The sequence below is a fragment of the Pipra filicauda genome, unplaced genomic scaffold, assembly GCF_003945595.2.
Source record: "Pipra filicauda isolate LSUMZ 115617 unplaced genomic scaffold, ASM394559v2 scaffold8_size5757611_pilon, whole genome shotgun sequence".
NCBI classification, from domain to species: domain Eukaryota; kingdom Metazoa; phylum Chordata; class Aves; order Passeriformes; family Pipridae; genus Pipra; species Pipra filicauda.
The window spans coordinates 4,496,139-4,518,170 of NW_024105087.1; the positions used below are offsets into that span (position 1 = coordinate 4,496,139).

The 22,032-nt window shown below is 39.6% G+C and overlaps 1 protein-coding gene and 1 long non-coding RNA gene across 2 annotated transcripts in view; both read right to left on the bottom strand.

Moving 5' to 3' along the window:
• Positions 1–4,073, bottom strand: part of PTPN13 (protein tyrosine phosphatase non-receptor type 13) — a 117,580-nt gene extending 113,507 nt beyond the window's left edge. The window contains exon 1 of the mRNA XM_027721110.2: positions 3,919–4,073. The gene's annotated coding sequence lies outside the window, so the exon portion shown is untranslated. The remainder of the gene's footprint in view (positions 1–3,918) is intronic.
• Positions 4,074–15,808: 11,735 nt separating this feature from the next.
• On the bottom strand, positions 15,809–21,306 carry LOC120325254. The gene is made up of 2 exons (XR_005567160.1): positions 19,749–21,306; positions 15,809–18,063 (listed from the first exon to the last, which is right to left on the bottom strand). It is a non-coding gene; the product is annotated as an uncharacterized LOC120325254 (long non-coding RNA).
• Positions 21,307–22,032: the final 726 nt, after the last annotated feature.

Consider the following 22,032-nt stretch of genomic DNA (forward strand, 5'->3'; position numbering starts at 1 on the left):
CCCTTTCTTTTCCAAGGACCCCATATTACCTAATTTAATGTCTGACTAAAAGCAGGAACCATGAGCTGACACAACACCTAGTCCTAAATCTGACATTACCCTATCATCTACAAATCCTTAATAACACTCAATGTCCTGCAAAACTACATTATTCCCAATAAATACCAGCAATCAAAAATCAGTTTTAATACTGGGTCTCCTTTAATTCTTGACATATTACATGCAGACATTTCTGTGGCTCACTAAATTTACACATAAAAGATAAAGAACAACAGATGAAACCCTGAGAACAAAGCCTTCTCACCTCTGTCAATCTTCCTACACAGAGTCATAACTGGAGTAGATCTCTATCCTGGCAATTGGATTTCAAATTCACAAGGCATATCATTGTCCCAAGGCGGCCTACTCAATTCATTGCCTTTTATGAAAGCATTTTAATAGATAATGATGCACAAAGAATAGGCCTAGTTCCTCAACAGGTATTTAACTGGCCCAGGAGAAAGAGAAGCCAGGACAAAATGAAAACGGCACCAAAGAGTCGCCTTCTGCCCTTCCCATCTGTAAATGCCAGCTTCATTCTCTGCACTTCAGGAGGAGGTGGGGCTGGGAAACACTTCTTTCTGAAGTTCCACCCTTCTTTACAGATGCACAGATTTCATTAATAGTTAACTGGCGACATACAACATTAACTTCCTCTGGTATTCATAGCCTTCCATCCACGCTTGTCCCATGGTAAGCAACAGCCCAGGGCAACTGCTTACAAATATTTTCTGCACCATCACACAGTACCCCAAGACTTGCTTTTCAATCTCTTCGTCCCACTAACTAGCTCATTTTAAAACAGCAAAACTCCAGTCAATTTTTCTGTAAGCAGAGACAAAAAAAGGGTGATTGACAGACTGTTGGGCTGATAACCAACACTCCCTCTCAAGGGTCCAAAATGCAGCAGCCAGATCAATACTTACATGTTCTTAGGTTTAACAGACTCCTGGTGAACTCACTTTGAGTTTTACTATCAGTAGACTACAGGTTCTAGGCTCGTCACACAAGTAAGCTGGAAAGCTCTTCAAAAGAAAATCACTCCCCTTAAAGAGTTGACCTTACTCTTGTTCAAGTTAATAAGTCTTGGAACAACCACTAGAGAGACTCTTGAGTGTAAGGTCTCCTTAACTGTGACGAACTTTGAACAAGAGAATGCCTATATTAACAAGGCCTTCTGGGCCATACTGTCATGTATTTTAACATATAAATATTTGAAGCCATTTAACATACAGCAGTATTCAGAGACTTCACTGATAAAGAAGAGCTTTGTCAAACTGACTGGCACTTCAACAATAAATGCCATTTAAGAGTCTGCCCAGTCTCATTTTATCTGTCTAATTACTTACCTCTCTTGCAGGAATAGTATGCCATTAAGGTTTGCTGATTAAGATTTGAAGGCACTTTGAAGATTTATTGTACTATACAACCACTAATTATTATTGTTCATACCTCCATTTGGTTGGGAGAAAAATAGCTTTGTGCCAAATAATTTCTGCTCCACATGTAAAAATAAAAATATTTGCTCTGCTGTGCTCTTTAAAAAGTAAACAGATAAAAGACAGCATTTTAGAAAAATGCAGCCCTTCTCTGTGATACTCACTCTATAAGACCCATACAGCTGAAAAAGATCCCACCATAAAGGAAAGAAAAAAAAAACGAAGGAACACAACTTTCTTCCCACTGGAAGAAGCAAATGCAACATTTGTGCCTTGGTAACTTCCCACTCGCAGGAATGCAATCTCCTCCCTTTCCTAGGCTTCTTCACTACTTCCCTTCAAGGCATCGAAAATGACAATGCTATGCACAAGTTACAATGCTACATACAAGTTATCACAGGCTCGTGATGACCAGTTGCAGGGGTTATTTACCACTTATCCACACAGCCTGTTTTTACTTTCAAGGGCCTGTGAAGCCATGAATAGACTACTGGATCACATCCTCTCCAGAGGCTCTCTTATCCTGGTGAAAATACACGCTGTGCACTCACTTATCCCTTAACATTCAGCTCATCCTTCTCACAGATACTTCCTGCTCTTCCATCCACTCAAGTGTCCCTGAGCCTGTGGTTCCCACAGCCTTCAATTCCACTCAACAACAGTCTCAGAATGGAGAGATTTTTTTTTTTAATTAAGCTGTTATAATAACACCCTGTGATACGGCCTGTCTCCTTTTACATCTGGTATGTTCAAAAGTATTTACTTTTATTGCACCTTTAACTTGAAAAACCAACAACCAACCACACTCTGAAGAGAAACAAATCACTACAAAAACCCTCATGTAAAGAAGGTTTAATTTTTTTATCATGCACAGGCAAAAGAAAAGTCCCAGTATAGAAGAAATATAAGTCATGTGTTTTTCCAGTCACCAGACAGGACTGTTAGGTTAAAAAGGAGTAATAAAATATCTTTAAAAGTTAGAGTGCATATTTTTCTCTCTCTTGCTGTCATTCACTTCTTTCCTTAAATTGTTGCTTACATTTTAAAACTCATGGAAAGACATGCTTGTTGGCAAAAAAACACTCCAAGTGAAACACATATGCTCAATGTGAAAGCTGAATAGATAGGTACGTTTGATAGCACTAGGAGTGGTAGCAAATTCTGTTGTAACTGCAGTACCAAAAGATCCTATAACTAGATTTACTCTTTCCTCATCAGGATTTCTTGCACAAGAACCAAATTATTTAAGTTGTTTTCCTATTTGTTTCTCTATCCTGGTTGATTTTAACTCTTGAAGAAATATCTTTAGAACAGATTTCTGGTCTTCCAAACACAGAATTGCACAGGCAGAGTTCAGTCAGAGGCCTGATGTTTAATTTGAACACAGGAAGCAGTCCTGCTCTGGAAACATTACTTTGGGTATTAAAGGTCATCATTTCACTAACCTGAGCCCAAACAAATGACCCGAGAGTCATGACACCTCGGAACATACATATACAATGATTGCCTTCTCACATGAGGTTAAGCCCCCAGGAAAATGTCTGTGTATTCTGACCCAATTTCGCTGTACAGTTCTCTTCCCTGAAAAGGCTTCATGAACTGATCTCGGTTACTGCCCCGGCTAGTTCCACATGCAAAGGCTTTCATATTCCCTTCTCCAAAACTCACACCTTAATAAGATGGCTAGACACAGATTACCAGCAACCAACCTTACAGTTTCCATGTCCTACATTTACTTCTGATCCTACCTACAAAACCAAACCGGTTCCCAAATGCTTCCCCAGTAAACAGGAGGGGTACAGAACAGCTCCTGGCGGTTCCCTATGAAGTCACTGCCTTTGTTGTTTTAAACACGCAATTTAAAGAGAATGACACAATCTAGAATATGAGAGAGATTATCCTGCGGTCTGCGGAGGTGTCGATTGCTGGGAGATAAAAAGCCAATGAAACCTACGCTATTTCTCATCACCGGCCAACAGATTTATACTTCGTTTCTGCTCCTCCAAAAACGTTAATAAGGAAAAAAGTTTTTCCCTCTGTTAAGACGTCCGAGGGGTGGAGGGGCTGCTTTGTTTGGCTGGCGCAAGCAAAGCCGAGCCCTTCTCCGCCGGCAGAAGTGTGTCCCGCTGCTGCCGAGAGCCCAGGCGGACCTTCGGGGACCCGGGCGGGCGATCCAGCGGGAGCACCACCACCACCCGCCGCTCCTTGCGGCCTTTCTCTCTCTTTCTCCCGCACCTCTCGGCCGGCACCCCCGCCGTCGTGCGAGAAGCGGGGCCAGGCGGTCACACGCCCACCGGCGGCCATCCATCCATCCATCCATCCATCCATCCATCCATCCATCCTGCCCTCCGGGACAGACCCCCTCGCTGGAGGCCGCCGCCAGGCTCCCCCCCCGACCTCAGGGCGGCCGCGCCGGGCTCTGCGGGAGCCGCGGACCTACCGCCACTCTAGAGCCGCCGATCGCGCACGGAGAGCGGCGGTGGGGAGCCCAGGAGCCCGAGAGAGCCCGAAGCTTCGCCCTCCCCCGTAGCAAGGCTGTGCTCGGCGCCTGCCAGGGAGCGCGGGCAGGCAGGGAGGCAGCGCGGAGCAGCATCCCCTGCCCCGCCGGCCGCCAGCCCCGTCGCGGAGGGGGCGGGAGCGGCGGCGCTGCCCGCCCCGCGGCTCCCTGGCTCCCTCCCTCCTCCCCGCTTCCATCCCTCCTTCCCGCTGTGCACGGCCGGCCCGCCGCCAGCAGCCGCCCCTCCGAGCGCCCCGGTACCCACCGCGGCCGCCCGGCCCCGCCGGCCCGGCCCTCCCGCTGCCCGCTCCGCTCCACGTCGCCCCGCCGGTCGCTGCCCCTCGGGGCCGCCAGCAGCGAGGGGAGGCGGGCACGCACCGCCCACCGCCCCCGACCGCCGCGCCCTCCTTCTTTCCCACTCTCCCTCCCTCCCGCCCCCGAGGCGGCGGGGCAGATGCTGACACACGCCCGGCCCCGCCCGCTCCCGCAGCGCCCGGACCGGCCCCGGCCCCTTCCCGCCCTCGCTCGAAAGTCACTTGCGAATTGATTCTCTCGGGGGTGAACTTCAGCTCTGGTGACGGCAGTCTGTTCTTGGCCCCAAAGGCGTTTGGTTTGGTTTGGTTTTCTCGGGGATGATCTTACTTCTGGCTGCTCCCCATCCTTGGCAGTCTTGGTCCTCAAACTTAAAACAAAAGCCGTAATGGCAAAGCTTTCAAATACGGCCTGTGAGACAAACCATTGTGAGGAAAAGGTCCACTTGATGATATGAAAAGTTGATTTTTATTTTTTTTTTTTTTAAATAAGGCTTTTTTTTGCCTCATGGGTGTGAAATCCACTGTGGGAACCCCACTGTCCACTTGTGCATTGGGGCTGGAGCCTCTCGGGTGGGTTCCTCTGGGGTTTCTACAGTAGCTCCCTGCTGTGTGGAGACAAGACGATAGGAAAAGTACTTTTAGTTGCAAAGAATACTGCCCCCACATGTGTGTCCCTGAATTCAGGCTACGTGAAAATGAACTTTTTCAGAATGATATTCTGAAAGACTAATTTTTATTTTAAATAAATAAATAAATAAATTGTTGAAACAGTTGCTTTAGAAAAAATAAGAAATGTTTGGCATAACTGTTTCATAACTAAATACCTGACTAAAGTATTAAGGACTCAGCATGAAAGTGAGTCTACCATAACTTAATAGTGTCAGTGACTTTGTGTAAGTCATAACAAAAATAAAGATGATGAGTAGAACTAATTTACATTGTAAGAGGCTACAGTAACCTGAGATGATGTTAGTTATGTAATTTAAATATAATTTTCTTGTAATACAAGTTCCTTAAGTTGATAACTATCTATTTTTATTTTAAGGTGAACTGGGTATCTTGGTATCTGTGTTTCCAACAAGAGCTCATTTTAGGCTCTGCACATTTATACATTCCATGGCAAGGGCCCACCTCCTCTTTCTACAGCTTAGTGTCTTACTGAAATAAGAGGAGTTTTTATAGATGTTAATGATCTGTAATAGATTTTATCCTAAAACTCTGCTTCCATGCTTCAGTTCAGTTTATAGTGGCTATAACCTGTGTTACTGTATGTTCTGTCTTCTTTATGTGAAGATGGGGCACAGAAGAAACTCTTTGTAGGAATACGATTTTTTTTCAAAGATACATTATTAATTCAAGTAAACAGAATGAATGGGATTTAGAGATGTGTTAAAACCCAATACACATAACAAGGAAATAATGTGTACTTGTACTAGAATATGTCTCTGAATACAAAAGTCTCCTCTTCAGAGTCACCTCTCTTAAAAGACTGTAAATTTGATGGTAATTTAGTTTCCTCTAAAGAAGATTTAGTTCCTCGTTCTTCATTCTACTAATGAGCATCTGTTTGGGATAGAATTTTCCTTGGCCTTGTAAATGTATGTGAATGCCTTAACAATTATCTCATTAGACTATTTGATTATTTTTTTTTAATTAAACATCTTCAACAAGGAAACTTGGAGCTTAGGATCAATGAAAAATGTAATTTCCATCTCCACCTACTGTGCATTTTACAGGGATGCAAATATATGGAAAATACTGTCATAACTTTAGAAACTTCTTACATCACTGACTAAAAGAAAGACATAGCACATTGTACACAAAGAGTGAGCTGCTCGGAAAGAAACAGCAAAGAGAAACAGCTACCATAAAGATTAAATCTCTGAGAAAGATCAAGACAGTACAGTGACTATCTGGGGTTTTCAAAAGTGACAATTAATTTTGGGCATTTTCCAGTTTTGGTGCGCAGACAGGGACTTTATTTTCAAAAAGTACAGAACAAGTGATATCTGAAGTTTGGCAGCTTGATTCACAGATCCCTTTAGAACTATTGGCCATTTTATGTCATTTGGCTAAAGGACAATCAAGGATAGGGAGAACACTGCCTACAAACATTTGATGAGGCTCAATGCCAGTGGGAGGAAGTTCTTTTGGCCCCCCAGTGAAATCCATCTGTAGGCTAATGCCAGTGAAGTTTGAAGTGAGCTTGTTGGCCCTGTACTGGTACAGGCGCAGAAAAAGAGGCCTCAAATATATTTAGGAGTATAGTTACATAAGTACCAGGTAAAAAAAAGAAAAAAAAATAGGAACTTTACTAGGAAAGTATTTCTTACATCAAGTCCTACAGGTCTTGAGGACAATCTTCAAGAAAATCTAATTTACCAAAGCTAATTAGCTTTAGATACTTAAAACCAGACTGGTTGAAATAGTACTAAATATACAGTAGAGAACAATCTTGCCCAGACAGAAACTACTTGTTCGAACTGGTTCTTTCTACATTTAACTTTGGAGTCTATCTTAATGAAGGTTTTGTTTGGGAATATTACAGTCAAGAGTTAAATCAGAGCAGCGGAAGAGAGACATTAAAATGTATAGGGAGAGTAGGAGAAAAGGACTTGTTTTTATTTGAGATTTGAAATGAGATGAAGGGTCACCGAGGCTGAGAAATACACAAAGGCTATCCCAGACTGCAGCCTGTTTTGAAGAAAAGGCTCTCACATCAACAGAAGCTAGACTGTGTGGAGGGACAGACCAAAGTCTAGACAAGTTGCCAGGGGGCAAGAGGGGCACAGAGAAGAGAGTTTTTTTTCTTTTCCAAAATTGTAGTGTTTCTATAATTCTGTAATTTCTATACTTCTATAATTGATGACTCTCGGTTGACCAAATTTTAAATGCCAGGCAGAGAGGCTTTTGAATATTCCTTTGTTTTAGCTCTCCAACATGTCAAAGCATTGTGGTTATCTTCAGTGAATTCATTCCTCTTGCTGCAACACAACTTAGCATCATCCTGTGTGCAAGTGCTAGTACAACTTTTGCTGAACACAGGAAGAGCTTCTTAAACAAAGCACTTTAAACAGAGAAGGTGCTGATTGTACAAATAACAGTTCGTATATTTTGCCATGATCATCAGTACTCACATGTCAACAAGAAATTCTGTTTATCTATTGGTAAATTCTATAATTTGAGGCTCATCCTTTATTTTTGTTTTTAATTTCATGCAATGAAAGTTGCACAATTACAGTTTCAGTAGGTGGATGTCTACAGGCAACAATCTAATGTGTTGTTCCAGCATTTACAGCTTGTGCACTATTATATTACACTTCCTGAGCTGTTGAAATTACTAAGGCTACACACGTAAATTTTCCTGCTTAATCAAATCTCACTTTGTTAAGGTTATAGAAATGACTGGAAACTAAGTTTTTCATATTAATCTTTAAGGATTGCATAGGTTTGCTATTTTTGACTAGCAAATATATGCGTATTCAGATGCATGATCTTAAACCTAACTGGAGGGGATGGGAACTGAATGTATTAATTGCAGACTTTTCATTAAAAGGTAGCAAAACCAGTAAAAGTTAGCATACCAAGTTAACATAACCCAACTTTTTTTTCAGAACTTTTTTGCCATTGATTGTTGGCATCTGTAAAACTTTTTTGCAGTTTCTGTCACGATAGCATTCACTTACATTGACAGCATGTCATTGATAGCATTCACACTGGTTGTAGCAACAGTTTAACAAACTCTGGTCCTGAAAATTGTGCTCAGTACTTTTTTTATGCCTTTTGTGTTCCCAGTGCCATCATTCCACAGGCAATAGCTGGGTTATTGCATTTCCTAGTAGTAGCAAAGCATATGTAAACCAATGGCTGACATTACAGATCATGAAATATCTCAGTAAAGATTAAAATATCTATGGATGAAGCAATAATAATAAGAGGTGCTGATGCAAACATGTCTGTTGAATCATTAAAAGTTTTGGAAAACCAGGAAAAAAAAAATTTGAAGATAGGCTCCAGGGCAACAGAGTGAGAGAGCCACAGAATTAAAGCAGAATCCCTGTATAAACTACTAAATGAACTAAGGGTCAGAAGAAAGCAAAAAGTAAGAAAATATATCAAATGCTTTAAAAATATTGTACTCCCTTTAATAGTGCTTGAATTTATTTCCATACTCATAAGAAATCTCTTCTATCTGCCTGTAAATCTCTTAAGGGCATCATTTTCTACAAGAGTTCCACCAGAGTTGATCCAGAGTAATTACATTGAAATCTGCAGAATTACTCCAGTGTTACAGTGACCATAATCTGGCTTCATAGGTGACAATTATTGTGACCCCTGCTTACTCTATAAACCATTGTAATTTACATTTCTACTCATATTTGCCATAAAAACTTGTGAATTATTTGACAGAAAAGCTGTCTTGTTCATAAGACTTGCCTCTCTCTTTGTAAGGATTATTTTAGTATACTTTTTAAAGTGGTACAAAACTGGGCTTTTAAATGCTATGTTCTGGAATATCTTATGGTATTTTTTTACCTAGTCAAACCAAACTTATTTTGTCAAACTTAAAGGTATGAGTTCCACCCCAGAAGTTAACAACCTTTTCACACAGTTGTGCCCACTGAAGTGGATTAATTTTATTGGAATATCTAACTGTACATGCTTTTGCATTGTTGGACACTTCTTTCCAACTTCCATTTAGCTGTGTCACACTGCTTCTCTTAATAATGTTTCACTGCTTTGTTTACTGGAAATTATTTTTGAAGTGTAAAGCAGATGGAGCAGTATGATCGACAGTCTTCATGTTGCTTTTGTACTATGTATTTCCACAACTTCAAATATAAACAGATTTTCTAACAGTCATTAGCCCCAAAGAGAAATTTCTTTAGTATCCCCTGGCCATAAATTACTTTTAGAACAAGCAGAGACAGAAAAGGGTTTGCAATAGAAACACGCCCTTGGAAAAACTTCTCACTTCTTAGAGATGGGTCATTGTTTAATCCTCACGAAGGAAACACTTTACAATTGGGGTGAAGTGTTAATGAATTGCTTAATTTTAAATTCTGAGTTTATAATCCTAATTATATCTTTTTATGTATGGTTGGTAATATTTTGGCATCTATAACTCCTGCCTCTTGAAGCTTTCAAAGCAGGTTGCTCTATGGATTTGCTAAATCTCACAACACCTGGAAATGTAATATTATTCATATTTCAAAGAAGGAAAAGCTGAAGCATGACTTGATATATTCGAGGTTACACAGGAAAGTTCTTGCAAAGTACTGGAAGTTTTGTCTTCCAGTCCCACACTCTTCCTGCAGAAGAGCTGGTATTCCAGAAGGAATCAGACTCTTGCTTAGTGTCTGGAAGGTTTTCCTCTGGCTACACATAACAATAGTTATTAATCTATTTTCACTTCACTACCTTTCATACTATATCCTGTATTTTTTTTAAATTTAAAACATGCCCTTTTCTCCCTGCAACTGTGGAGATTGTCAGGTAGAAGACTTTCTTATTTAAATTTCAAAGGGCTTCTTTGTAAAATACTTCCTTATGGTGGAACCACTAGTTTATGCTTTTAAGTAAAATCTTTACTCAGCATGTTTAAAAATTACAGGGCATTGCACACAAGGAGCATTTCAGGCCACATTTGCAAGCAAATTTAGTGTGTACAAGTGCAGTCAGAGCATAAGAATGTTCTGATCTTTTGAGTAACTTCCGTTGTTCTGAAGTTGCCACTCTTTGGCTTGACACTAACTGATGGTACACGAGCCACCTAAAAATCAAAGAAACTGTATCTCATTCTTTTTGTTTGGCAGCTTGTATTTTTAAGAACCCAAGCATAAAATGTACCATGTATACTTCCTTATCACATGACTAATTACAGTCCAACTACTTTGCACTCATGGAATGCGTCTTATTATGTCAATTACAATTAGTCATCATCATTACCCACACAGCTATGGCTGAATCCACTAAGAGGAGAAACAGCAACACAGAGTCAATCGAAGCAACAGCACGTGGTGGTACCTTCCTTTTCATAGCATCCTTAAAGTTACAAGTGCTTTGATGCATCCTCTTTTCCCAGTCAGCCACGGCACAATATCACCAGTGAACAGAGACAGAAGTGTACACCAGCAAAAGCACCAAGTGTTCTTGTATCACACATCTGAGACAGCACATACACACTAAAGAGGTAAGGCAAATTCAGGCTTAGGCTGCTCCTTCTGCCTGGTTTAGTCCTGACATAAAGATTGAAAGCAAGAGCTGAAGGGGCCGGATCCACAGCAAATAAACTAGGTATGTATTGCGAGGTCTGAGCACTTCACCGAAATCTGAGTTTCTGGGGCTGAGCTGCTGTGTGTCCAGGGCCCATGGAGGGAGATGTGCCTGGGAGGGCTGGGTGAAAAGCCTGCGACAGGAGAGCAGAACCCAGTAGGGTCAGAGCATGGGTTGATGCCACAGTCTGAGGAGCAGGTAAGGGAGCTGTCAGACAGACAGGCTCGAGGCACAGGGCTTGTCTGCCACATTTGCAGCACCTCTGGAGGCAGGCACGTCCATGATACACATAGAGTTGGGAATAGGAGAATCTACTCAGTCAGGTGTCTGCTCTGTGTCTGGACAAGACAATCTGTGCCATGACATTTGAATCATGACAAAACAGAGCCACCAGTGAGACATTGTCTGTCTTTTATTACCGCTGGTACAAAGAATAATCTTACTCTAAAACGATAGCCCTTGAAGCTTTTAAAAGTGTTTAATTCCCGTTTAAGTGGAAAACATGTCATTTTTTTCTGTTCCTTGTGCTAGTATTTGATTGCATTGTCCACATCTCTGTGTAATTTGTCTAAATTATCCCATTGCATGGAAATAGAAAATAATAGTGCCCTAGGAAAGGCACCCTTATCACAAATGAAAATATGTTGAAGGGATATGTTCAAATCATACAGCATGCAAATCATAACCACATTACCAATTAAAGATGGAGAAAAAAAAAGGAATTTGTCATAAACAAAGTGCTTTTATTACTTGGATTATACTATTGCATAGCTCCAAATAACACTTAGTCCCCTGTGATACATATCATAGTCTACCTGAGCTCAGAATTGGGAAACTGCTATTATTTACTGAGAAAAATATTGGCATATGTTTTTCCAAAACATATTTTCTGACCTTCAAGTACCAAAAGTCCACAGAGAAGTACCCTGACAACTTCAAGAACAGCAGACAAATAGAAGGTGTTTAGCATCCGTTACTAATCTCTTGTTTTTCAAAAGAAAAAAAATTCAAACCCAAACACAGTCTGACCAAATCTATCTCTAACTTACTTGGTTTGTGTGACAGTTTAAAATGAAGCTTAAGACAAGGGGATTAACATATACTATGGAATCAGATGCTGGTCCAAACCCTTAGCTGGATGGGACTGGAGAGAATTCTCTTTTCTATTACAGGAAACTATTTGGCATCAATTGTTTCCTTTACAACTTTTAAATAGACCCATTGTCTCCAAGGCTTATCAGGGAGAGATTTAAACAAGCAAACTTCACCATATGTTCTGCACATGCAGGAAACAAAATATGAAAGAGTATATTTTTTATTTCTTATTTTAATCTCAATGAACTGATCATTACTAGATAACCATAGGAATACATTAGATATGAAATCACCAGAGGGAAAGAACCACATTTTTTAAGCTGTGTAAGAGTGGGAGTAAAAACATAAACTATTTATCTGAAGATCACTGAAAATTTGAAGAACTCCTGGAGAAATATATTAGTATTTTTAAAAATAGTCTCCAAGATTTGTATTCCCTGCTGGTATGGCTGCCTTATTCCAATACGAGCAGTGTGTTTTCTCTAAAAAAAGTCTGACAAGTTCCATTATTACGTTGTCATTTTTCTTTCTCCTAAAGAGAAGCAGACATAACATTACTTGATTTTAATATGAATAAACTATCTTCTTTTTGACAGTAGGCTAGCTGGTGTCAGGGGTTCAAGAAACTTACCTGGTTAGTGGAACAAGGCTGAGAATTGAAGCTACATTAGCTCAAAAGTTTCTGAAGTGTTTCGCTAGAGAAGTCTGCTCTCTGACTTATGACTTCTCTGCATGTAAATTGTGAACTTATTTTTAAGTGGTCTGATCACTAGTGTGCAGAAATAAACATGGCTCATTTTGTTCAAAACAAGTGTAGTTTGGTTATTCAGTCCTTGAAATTATTGAAGCAGACAAAGCGACTGCACACTCAGGTCAAATGTTGGGGTTGCTCTTCCATGAGCAGACAACCCAAACTCGGAAGCTAAAAGGAGATGTACATTGCAATTAAGAGAAACCAAGATTTTTTTGTTTGTTGGACCTTAAATTGGAGGCCTTTGAGTATCACTATGCATAAAATGGTCCTCGGAAGAAAAATACTTACAGACAAAAAACAAGGGAAGACCAGAGCAGTCTTTAAATGTAATTTGGAAAAGGCAAAAATGGAGGAATTCCTTCCAAAACTCCACTGTGTGGGCAGGTATTTCTTTCTTCTCAAATCATTTGTAGCTAAGAGTTGTCCTTGTCTTTCCTGAGGAGGAAAAAAACCAAACCAAAACCAAAAAAACAATCAAAAAACCAAACCTGTACTGAGATCTTAACAATTTTTAAAAAATACTACATACATGAGCCATCAATAAATCAGCAGTCATTTGAGCTGTGCACATTAAATTCCTCTTGGCACACTCCAACCTACAGCAGGGGTTTCCTCTTACATCACTGTGCCTGCAGTCTTCTTCCCTGGTGCAAATTAGCATGGTACGGGAGATTTCACTGGATAACTGACTTAAACGTTTCTGGATTTAGGGAAGTCAGAATGCTGTGGCATGACCACACTCCTGCTTCAGGACTGTAGACAAGATGACTTCATTCTTGGTTGCCTTCTTAGCCATTTCTGTGCCCAAGGAACACTTACTGCTGCAGGGTTTGTAATTCTCTACAGAGATGTTTCATCTTTTGACTTGAAACATTCTGTGTATTTCTATCCACTGGCTCATCTCTTTCCATCCCTTTTCTTTCCTGGTCTGGCTGGGAGGTCCTGTCATCAATGGTGCAGCATTCACTTTATTTTATACGTAGAAAATATAATTTTAAAGCAGTTTTTGTTTGTTTTAATTGCATTAGTCTACTCCAATGCCAATATGTCTTCCTAACTAATACTTCTGATGTTCAAATATGGTATGAAGCATAGGAAACATAACAAGAATTATTCTGTTTTAGAAGATGGACTGCAATGTGGATTTTCTCCAAAGGGAGATGTTTCAAGCAAGTTAATTTACTGATACTGCCGTAAATACACTGAAGGCAATGGAGCTGCACTGATTAACTATGCCTGCTAAAGCTCAGACTGACGTCCATGCTACCATTAGTTGTGTAATTATTACCCAAGAAGGGTTTCAGAGGATATTTTTTATGACACTGCTGGAGAACTTTCTATTACAGAATGCTAGCAAAACAGTATCTGAAAGCAGGTATTTTAATGTTCTTGCCCACTTGTAACTGGCTTAACACTGTAGACACTCTATTCTGTCTCAGAAATATGCTTTACTGCAAACCACTGACTGTTCCACAGATACTTTAAATCAAGTATTTAAATCTTCAGGAAAAGAAATCTGAAACTCAAATGATTTTGTTAATTTTATCTTGGCAATGCTGCAGAATGAAATGTATTTCTTTACACAAAGGACTGCAGCATCTGATGCACATCTGTTCTGCTCTGAAGAAAACAAAGCAGCTCCCTTTTCACTGTGTTCATCTTTTTCATCGTTAAAGCAAATAATGAACAAAATCAGATAATCTAAGGCACATGAAATTAGCATATTATTTAATCTTTCAGCTTAATATCTTGCCATCTGCATGCCTGTGTGCTTCAAGTACTTTCAGTGAAGCTGCACTTCCTTGGGGCAGCTGGCACACCATTAACATGAATGCTGTGACCAAAACCTCTATCTCCTTCCACACACCAGAACAGACAGTTTTCTGGAAAAACACCATGGTCCTACAATGCTATTTAAATAAACAGAGAGGTGTGGCTGAAATTCTGGTATTATTCACACAAAATATTTTAATAAATGTATTTCTTCTGTACCATCTTTTACTTTCTTTGTAGTTAAATTTACCTGCAGTCTCTTGCTAGCTCTTGCGTGCTTTAGCATCCATAAATGAGTTAATAATAAATCTCTTACCTCTGTTTCTTCATTTTGTAGGCATGCAAGCTATCTCTTTATAATTTATAATGAGTTGATATCCGACTTCACAGATTCTTAAATACCAGGAGGTCCAGGCAAATTTTAATTCAGACTGTGTACAGGATAATAAAAATTTGCATGATCAGCATAACAAAAGTATTTTAATGAACATCTTAGCGCTGTTATTTGCAACACCTTTGACAATTTTGTATTTCTGAGAAAAGCAGGTGGGGAAGAGGGGGGTGATTGGTTTTCTGCACATGATTTTGAGTGGTGCTGTAGCCATCTTGGGAAGTTTAGCTCCAAATGTAGGAGACTGAATTTGCAACTTGTTTAAGGTATGCTCACAGATGGCCAGTCCTGATTTGTAGCACTTCTACTAAGACAAGTGAGGAATCACAGACAGTAACACATGAAGTAGGAGCACACTATAGATACCAAAATCAACATCATGACAGCCTAAATATATGTATATATATGTATATGTCACATATAAAATATTAGTTATTAAAGCAACAGGACACACTGTGGTTGTGCTGTTTGTGCCAACTGATCTATCTTTGACTAAAAAAGTGATGTAACTAATGTCAATATAGAATGAGTTTCATATTTCCCTCCTTAAAATTTGATTTAATGTCCTGGTGGTGTTGAAATTTCAGAATGCTGTTGGAAATGTAAGATATTTCATTCATGTCTAGTATACTAACCAAAGTTGCAAAATAACAAATGGCCAAGATAAAACATGAAAAGCATTTAATTTTTTTTAAAACTGAGAGTATCTTCCTATTTCCATTCCAATTAAATCTTTCATTAAATAAATGTTACAGCTTTGTATAAAAAGTATTTATGCACAGTATTTGGAGGAAAACCAAAGTGAGTTCTGGTTGTAAATGGATTTCATCAGTTTAAAAAACAGTTGTAATCAAAGCACTAAAGTAAGCACAGGGAACATTTTTATACCATCCCTCAATACCAAAGTATTAGAAAAGAAACAAAATAGAATCAAACTTGGAAGTAAATTGTTTTCTACTTCAGCATATTATTCAATCTTCAATTATCTTGTCAAGGAAGTGGCTGAAAATATTGTATCATGTCAAATGTTTACCACCACAAGCCAGAGTATTACCACAATATAGAAACTAACTATATCCAGTATATCTAAATTGTGAGGCAAAGTATTTTTATTTGCTTCACTGTCGTCCAGAGAGCAATTGCCCAACATGACTACACTGCATTTGATAGTACTCTTGAAAAGCAGGGCTTGAGAGGTGAAAGTGCATGAAGCAGTCCACACTAGGATTCTATGATTTTAAAGACTTGCTTTTATTTTCAATCACATACACATAGTAGTTATTCATACAAAGAAATTTTTAAATCTTGTGCCTTTTTGGTTCTTCCTTCTGAAAAAATATAATTAGTCCAGGATAGAAGACACAGGTAAGTCATTTCCTGAAATTACTATACTTTTCTGAAAAGTCTGGTGGTGGTTGGTGGTTCAGGAAGCAGAGAAGGGGATGGAGCTGCCAGACTCTTACACCACACTGCTGTAGAGAAACTGTGCGTTTAACTCCTTCTCACACCTGAAAAAATCAGTCACTATCAGTAAAAAAGAAAAATGAGCCAAAACCACTTGAGCCGCTATTTTAGTTATTTTACAGAAAATAATTACATTTAATCTCAGCAGTTAAGCAGTTTCTTTCTCCACCTCCATCTGTATATAAGGCTTGACCTTGATTCTGACCCTGTTCAGCCAAATCTCCTCAGACAATGAAGGAAGAGTTTTTGCTTGAAGAAGGGATACAACCTTGGACCTGTGTGAGTGGTGTTAGTATAGGAGAATGTACACATGAGGTCTGAGGTGCAGAAATGACTGCAGCAAGTACCTGAATTTCCCTTTCTCATTGAGGTTTTAACTCTATGCTGCTCTGGCATCTATGACTGAGATAAGTAGGAGACTAATGCATGACACCAATGAACTCTGCTCCTACAACATTTTTGTCCTGAAAGGGGAGGATGAGTTTTTAGTGTATCAAGAACACAGAGAGAAAGTGTTAAACTTTAAAGAGTATTTTATAGGATAAAAGTACACCTCCCATACTTTTATCCCCATCACATTAGTTCTTTTGTTTGCTATTTTAAGTCCTGCTCAGTTGAGGAATAGTAATTTTCTTAGGAGCTGCCCGCCTTAGTCTTTTAAGTTTGAAACTCTCTCAATGGGTAGGTCAGAACTATATGAGCTAGTTAGAGAAGGGCTCCCACAGGCAAACCATAGGCTAGTTCTTAATCTGTGTGACAATAAATATTCTGGTTCACATTACTGAACCATCGTGTGCCAACTGAAGCCAAACCTACAATTTGAATTATTTGACATCAAAGGCCACAACCTCCATAACAGCAATTGTTCTCAGAGCCCTACACAGAATTAGAGAAGTCCTCCTGGCATGGAGGGGAACGATGGGGAATCCACTGCTTCTCTGCAATGCAAAATTAGCACACCTGTATTCAGACGGTGGGACAACGCATTGGCCATCCCTAGTTTTCCACTTTTCCCTACCCATGATGTGCATTCATATGTGTAGGTGTTTTAGGGGTAATCTCACACACGGTTACAAAAGTCTAACGCTCCAAAAGGACATGTGGTATTTAACCAACTTTTGACCTGAGCTGAAGGTGAAGTTCTGATTTGATATTATGAACAACCATTTGCCTACAGGGAGACTGTTTACAATTATTGGGTGTTATTTTGTTCTATTGTGCTCATTTAACTTGGTATTTCCTAGAAGAGTGATGACAGCCAGCACGGCTGTCAGATGTTTATTCATCAGTCAAAAATGCTGAACACAGCATCAACAACCAAATTGCTTATAGTTTCAGGGCTGTTTCAACCAGCTGCTTAGCAGTCAAGTAGCATATCAGTTCATTAGTGTTTATTATCAGTTTATTAGCACAACTTGACTGAAATGATTGTTCTTCAGTCTTAACAACCTGCTGTATTTTCTTTCAACATAAAAACTCCTAAAAACATTCAATGCATTCTCACATAAACACTTGAGTAATTGCAAAAAAAAACCCCACTCTGGTAGATTAGTTTGTTAATACTACTGAAGCAATTGTACTCTTCAATAGTTAAAAAGAATGGAAGGAAGAGAACATAAAATTTCCTCTGCATTGCAGTGACCTGGGGGCAAGTCTACACCCATATTTCAGTGTTATGTTGTAAGGAAAAAAAAAAAAGCTATTGTGCCAAAATGTTTCCAGGGATATTTTCTCCAAACACCACACTAATTGAAATGAACTGCTGCCTATATGCAATGTCATTTACTTTCCTAACTTGCCTTCAAACATTTTAAGCATTGTGATATGACTTACTCGCACACACACAGCACTTAAAGAAATACCTGACAGAAACTCACCACTTGAGACAGGCCTTACTGGATTCTGTTTTACAAAAAATTTGGTAAGGAAATATTTTCCATTTAGCTTGCTGAATTAATTGCAATATTTCATTTAGTTTCCATGTTGTTGTTGCTCTGACTGTTCTTCTTCCTAATGCTCTTCTGTGAAGAAAAAAACCAAAGTGCTCTTGTGTGCATTTACTATATTATGTAGTTGTTCTCTGTATATTAACTGTGTACCACCTATGACAGCAAATCAATGAAAATATGAATTCCTGCATGCACTTCACTATGAAATGCAAACTCATTAGCTCCTCATAGCAAGATTGCAATGTTGATTCAGTAACATTTTTTTCTTTACTTGTCATACACCTCTTACAGGCAATGTAGCAGGAATTTGGATGTGATCATCATTTTAAATGGCTTCTCTGACATAGGGAAATGAGAGATGTGATAATTACTGAATGCTATTATCTTTAAGAGAACTCATTTCCTGAGCTGATGGAGTATCCCCTAATAAATAAACGCACTAGAGCATAAAACAGAAGATTAAAAGCTGTATCACTTGGCAAGATGCATGGTTTTTTAAATGTCATAATGTTTGCTCTGTGTGGGAGCATCAGCTTCAGCTGTATAGAGCTAAATGAAAGTTTAGCCTAAAACAGTATTACTCACAGTGGTCACGTATGATTTCTTTCAGTCTGCCACTTCTGACTGCCTCCACTGCTAAAGAATTTGTTATAGAGGTAAAGACTAATTAATATATGGCAAGGTTGATTTCTGTAGTTTGGTGGTACTGGTGAGACCCCACCTGGAGTACCGCATCCAGCATGGGAGTCCTCAGCACAGAAAAGACCTGTTGGAGTGGGTGCAGAGGAGGCTGTGAAGACGATCAGAGGGTTGGAGCACATCCTGTGTGAGGACAAGCTGAGAGAATTGGGGCTGTTCAGTGTGGAGAAGAGAAGGCTCCAGGGAGACCTTATAGCACCTTCCAGTACCCAAAGGGGCTACAAAAGAGCTGGAGATGGGCTTTTTACGAGGTAGTGTTGTGACAGGACAAGGGGGAATGGCTTTAAACTGAAAAAGGGTAGGGTTAGATTAGATATTAGGAAGAAATTGTGAGGGTGGTGAGGTACTGGCACAGGTTGCTCAGAGAGGTTGTGGATGCCTCATCCCTGTGAGTGTTCAAAGACAAGCTGGATGGGGCTCTGAGCAACCTGATCTAGTGGAAGATGGCCCTGCCCATGGCTGGGGGGTTGGTCACTAGGTGATCTTTAAGGTCCTTTCCAACCCAAACCATTTCCTGAATCTGTGATCTTGTTTATAATATTAACAGAAATTGAAGGAAGGCATACTTAAGGTATGGTTCAGAGAATGCCTTTCCGTTAAAGTGGACATAAAAATGAAAAAAACCAACACAACAGATAGAGCAGAGATTTGAAAGCAATTTCCCAATACGATAGTGTTGGCCAATTGTACAGCTGTCTAAAGGCTGAGCTCTCTAAAGGGAAGATAAATACACTAACGTGTATTTGGATGTATCTTTGAATGCTCTGTTGGAAGAATTTGTCACTATAAAATTTCAAGTTGGTCACAGACCAGACAGGTGAAAAGTCATAAAAGGTAATCATCTAAATTCTTTGTGGTCTTTTATGTCCAGAAATCCAAGTAGTTTTGAAGAGATTTATGGTGGCCAAAAGTACCCAATTACCCAACTGGCTTAGCACCACTGTCATCTACCCCTCAGTTCTGTTCACTTGACCATATTTCTTGTTACCCCCTGTGCTACAGGGAGCCATTTACAGTCATTCATTATTGGAAAACCAAGAAAAATAACAAAAACTTACTGATAACGTAGAATTATGCTTTGTCCATAATTCTGGAGCATCCAAGAAACGCTCCAGACCACACGATGAACTGTCTCGAGTCAGTCTGGCTGGAGAAGAAATACAACAAGCAGATGATTTACAGGCTGAAGCGTTGGCTGAATGTTGCCCTTGCCGGAGCCTTGAGCACATTTCTGCCTTTAGGTGTCACTCTTCACCTGTACCGTGCATGCTCCTTGCTGAAGGGAGCTCTCTCTGTGTCACACAAGCTGAGTGAAGAAAAATTCCAGGGCTGTCGTGTTGCTACAGCTCTGCAACACCACATTCAGAGGAGCAAGATGAGCGCAGCATTAACCTGAGTTAAGGGATCTGACCTAAAAGGGAGCAGAAGCTGGGATAACCAGGATTGTCTTCCTGGTTTAAAAAAAACCCTCTTTGCACTGCACACTCTGATTTTTTAATTTTTTTTTTCCTCCCCACATGGATGATCCCATGAATTGGTCACAACGCTGTGCATATTTGATGTACAATCACAGTCCTGCTGGATTTTGTGCTACATAACAGCGGTAGTGAATTCTTGCAGCACATGTGAGTGTTAACCTTTGTGCTAAACGCCTAGAAAACCTATGATAAAACTGACGGACAGCTTGGTCATGCTGTCAATTTGTTCATGCTAGTAATTATGGCCAAAAAAGGGAAATTAAAACTTCCTTCATATACTTCAGAAATCATGTGACAATGTTGGCAAATGAATTAATTTAGCAATACATGCAGTAATTTTATTGCCGTGTCCACTAGCCCTGCCTTGCGCTTGTGACACGATATCAGAAAGCTGAAATTGGTGAGTACAACTGTGCTGAAACCTGACCAGCATTCTCCCACCGACCCACCTGCAGTCAGCAGCACGGTATTGTGTTGTAGAGTTGTTCCAGACGTTATTTTTCTCCTTTCCGGTGAAAAAAAGATGGGAGGTCTGCACATGGCCAAAAATAAGCGTTTTCCTTTATGCAAAGAATCATTATCATCCTTCAGCTAACTGACATTTCAGAAAGACATACACTAAAAATTTCGGGGTATTCCTGCTGTGAGAACACGGGTATGCATTCTGGCCTGTTACATGGAATTAGGCTTTTGAAAAAGAATTTGGACAGTGTTTTGGCTGCTTGGAGCTCTGAAATGCAGTAGTATTAGGTTTGACTCCTGGAGTGTTTCTCATAATGTTCATTGATTTTAAAACCAGAGCTTCATCCTTCAGTCCACTCAGTGACATGTTTCAATTTTACTTTCAATTTTACTGAAGGGAGCTTTTGGACGTACTCTGAATTTTTCTGTGCTCAAACCCTGTTAAGTCTGAATTGAGGCTGATGTTAAGTGTCTCCATTCTCCCTGAGCACCTACATCCACAAATCTTTCCCTGAAAGACAGACTGCTCCCTCTGGAAAACAGTTGTGGGGAGGGCACATTTAACAGCACCCTGTGATAACATACCTCCAGGACTTTTACTATTAGGGCACTTTTTTTGGTAATTATTCATATTAAGAAACACCCACGCAACAAAAAACCCCAACAAAACAAAACAAAACAAAAAAAGCCACAAAAAAACCAAACCAAAACAACAACAACAAAAAAAAATGAACCTTTATTCTAGCTGTGATTTAACATTCTGATGAGACATTTTAAACATTTCCTTCTAAGATGGTGCAACTGAACTAAAAAGTTGAATATCATCTAGATAATTCTGAGGACAAATCTTTCAAAGTATGGGCATAAACATATCTTCCAACACAAAAAATACCAGAGGTAATGTTTCTGAACATTTGTTCATGGCAAATCAAGACTTTAAGATGTTTTCATAGTATCTGCCATCAATTTCTTAATCTTAACAACTAAATCTTGTAACATCAGACATGCCTTTACCTAGCTAGAGTTAAGAGCAGAAAGGGGTCATTGTACAGTTTTTTACCTCATCCACACTTTAAACCATCAACTGTTCTGGAAAAAGGAAGGAGTATTTGGTGCAGCAGTTACTTATTTGTAATTTCTGCCTTGTAAATTTGTAAGTATCAAAGATAATTTCCCTTATTCTCCAATGCCAGATATGAAGTAGAGACGGGAATAATTTCACACATTTTAAATTTAGCCTGGAGGAATGTTAAATGCCCCCATTGTTAGTGCCAAGCTTATGATGCAAGAAAGGCTAAAATCTTCCAGACAGCAACAGCCAGCCGTTCCCCATAATGGGAGTTACTTAACAAAAGCCCCAGTCAATCCATTAAATAGACATATTCAGAAAGAGCTCTTTTAT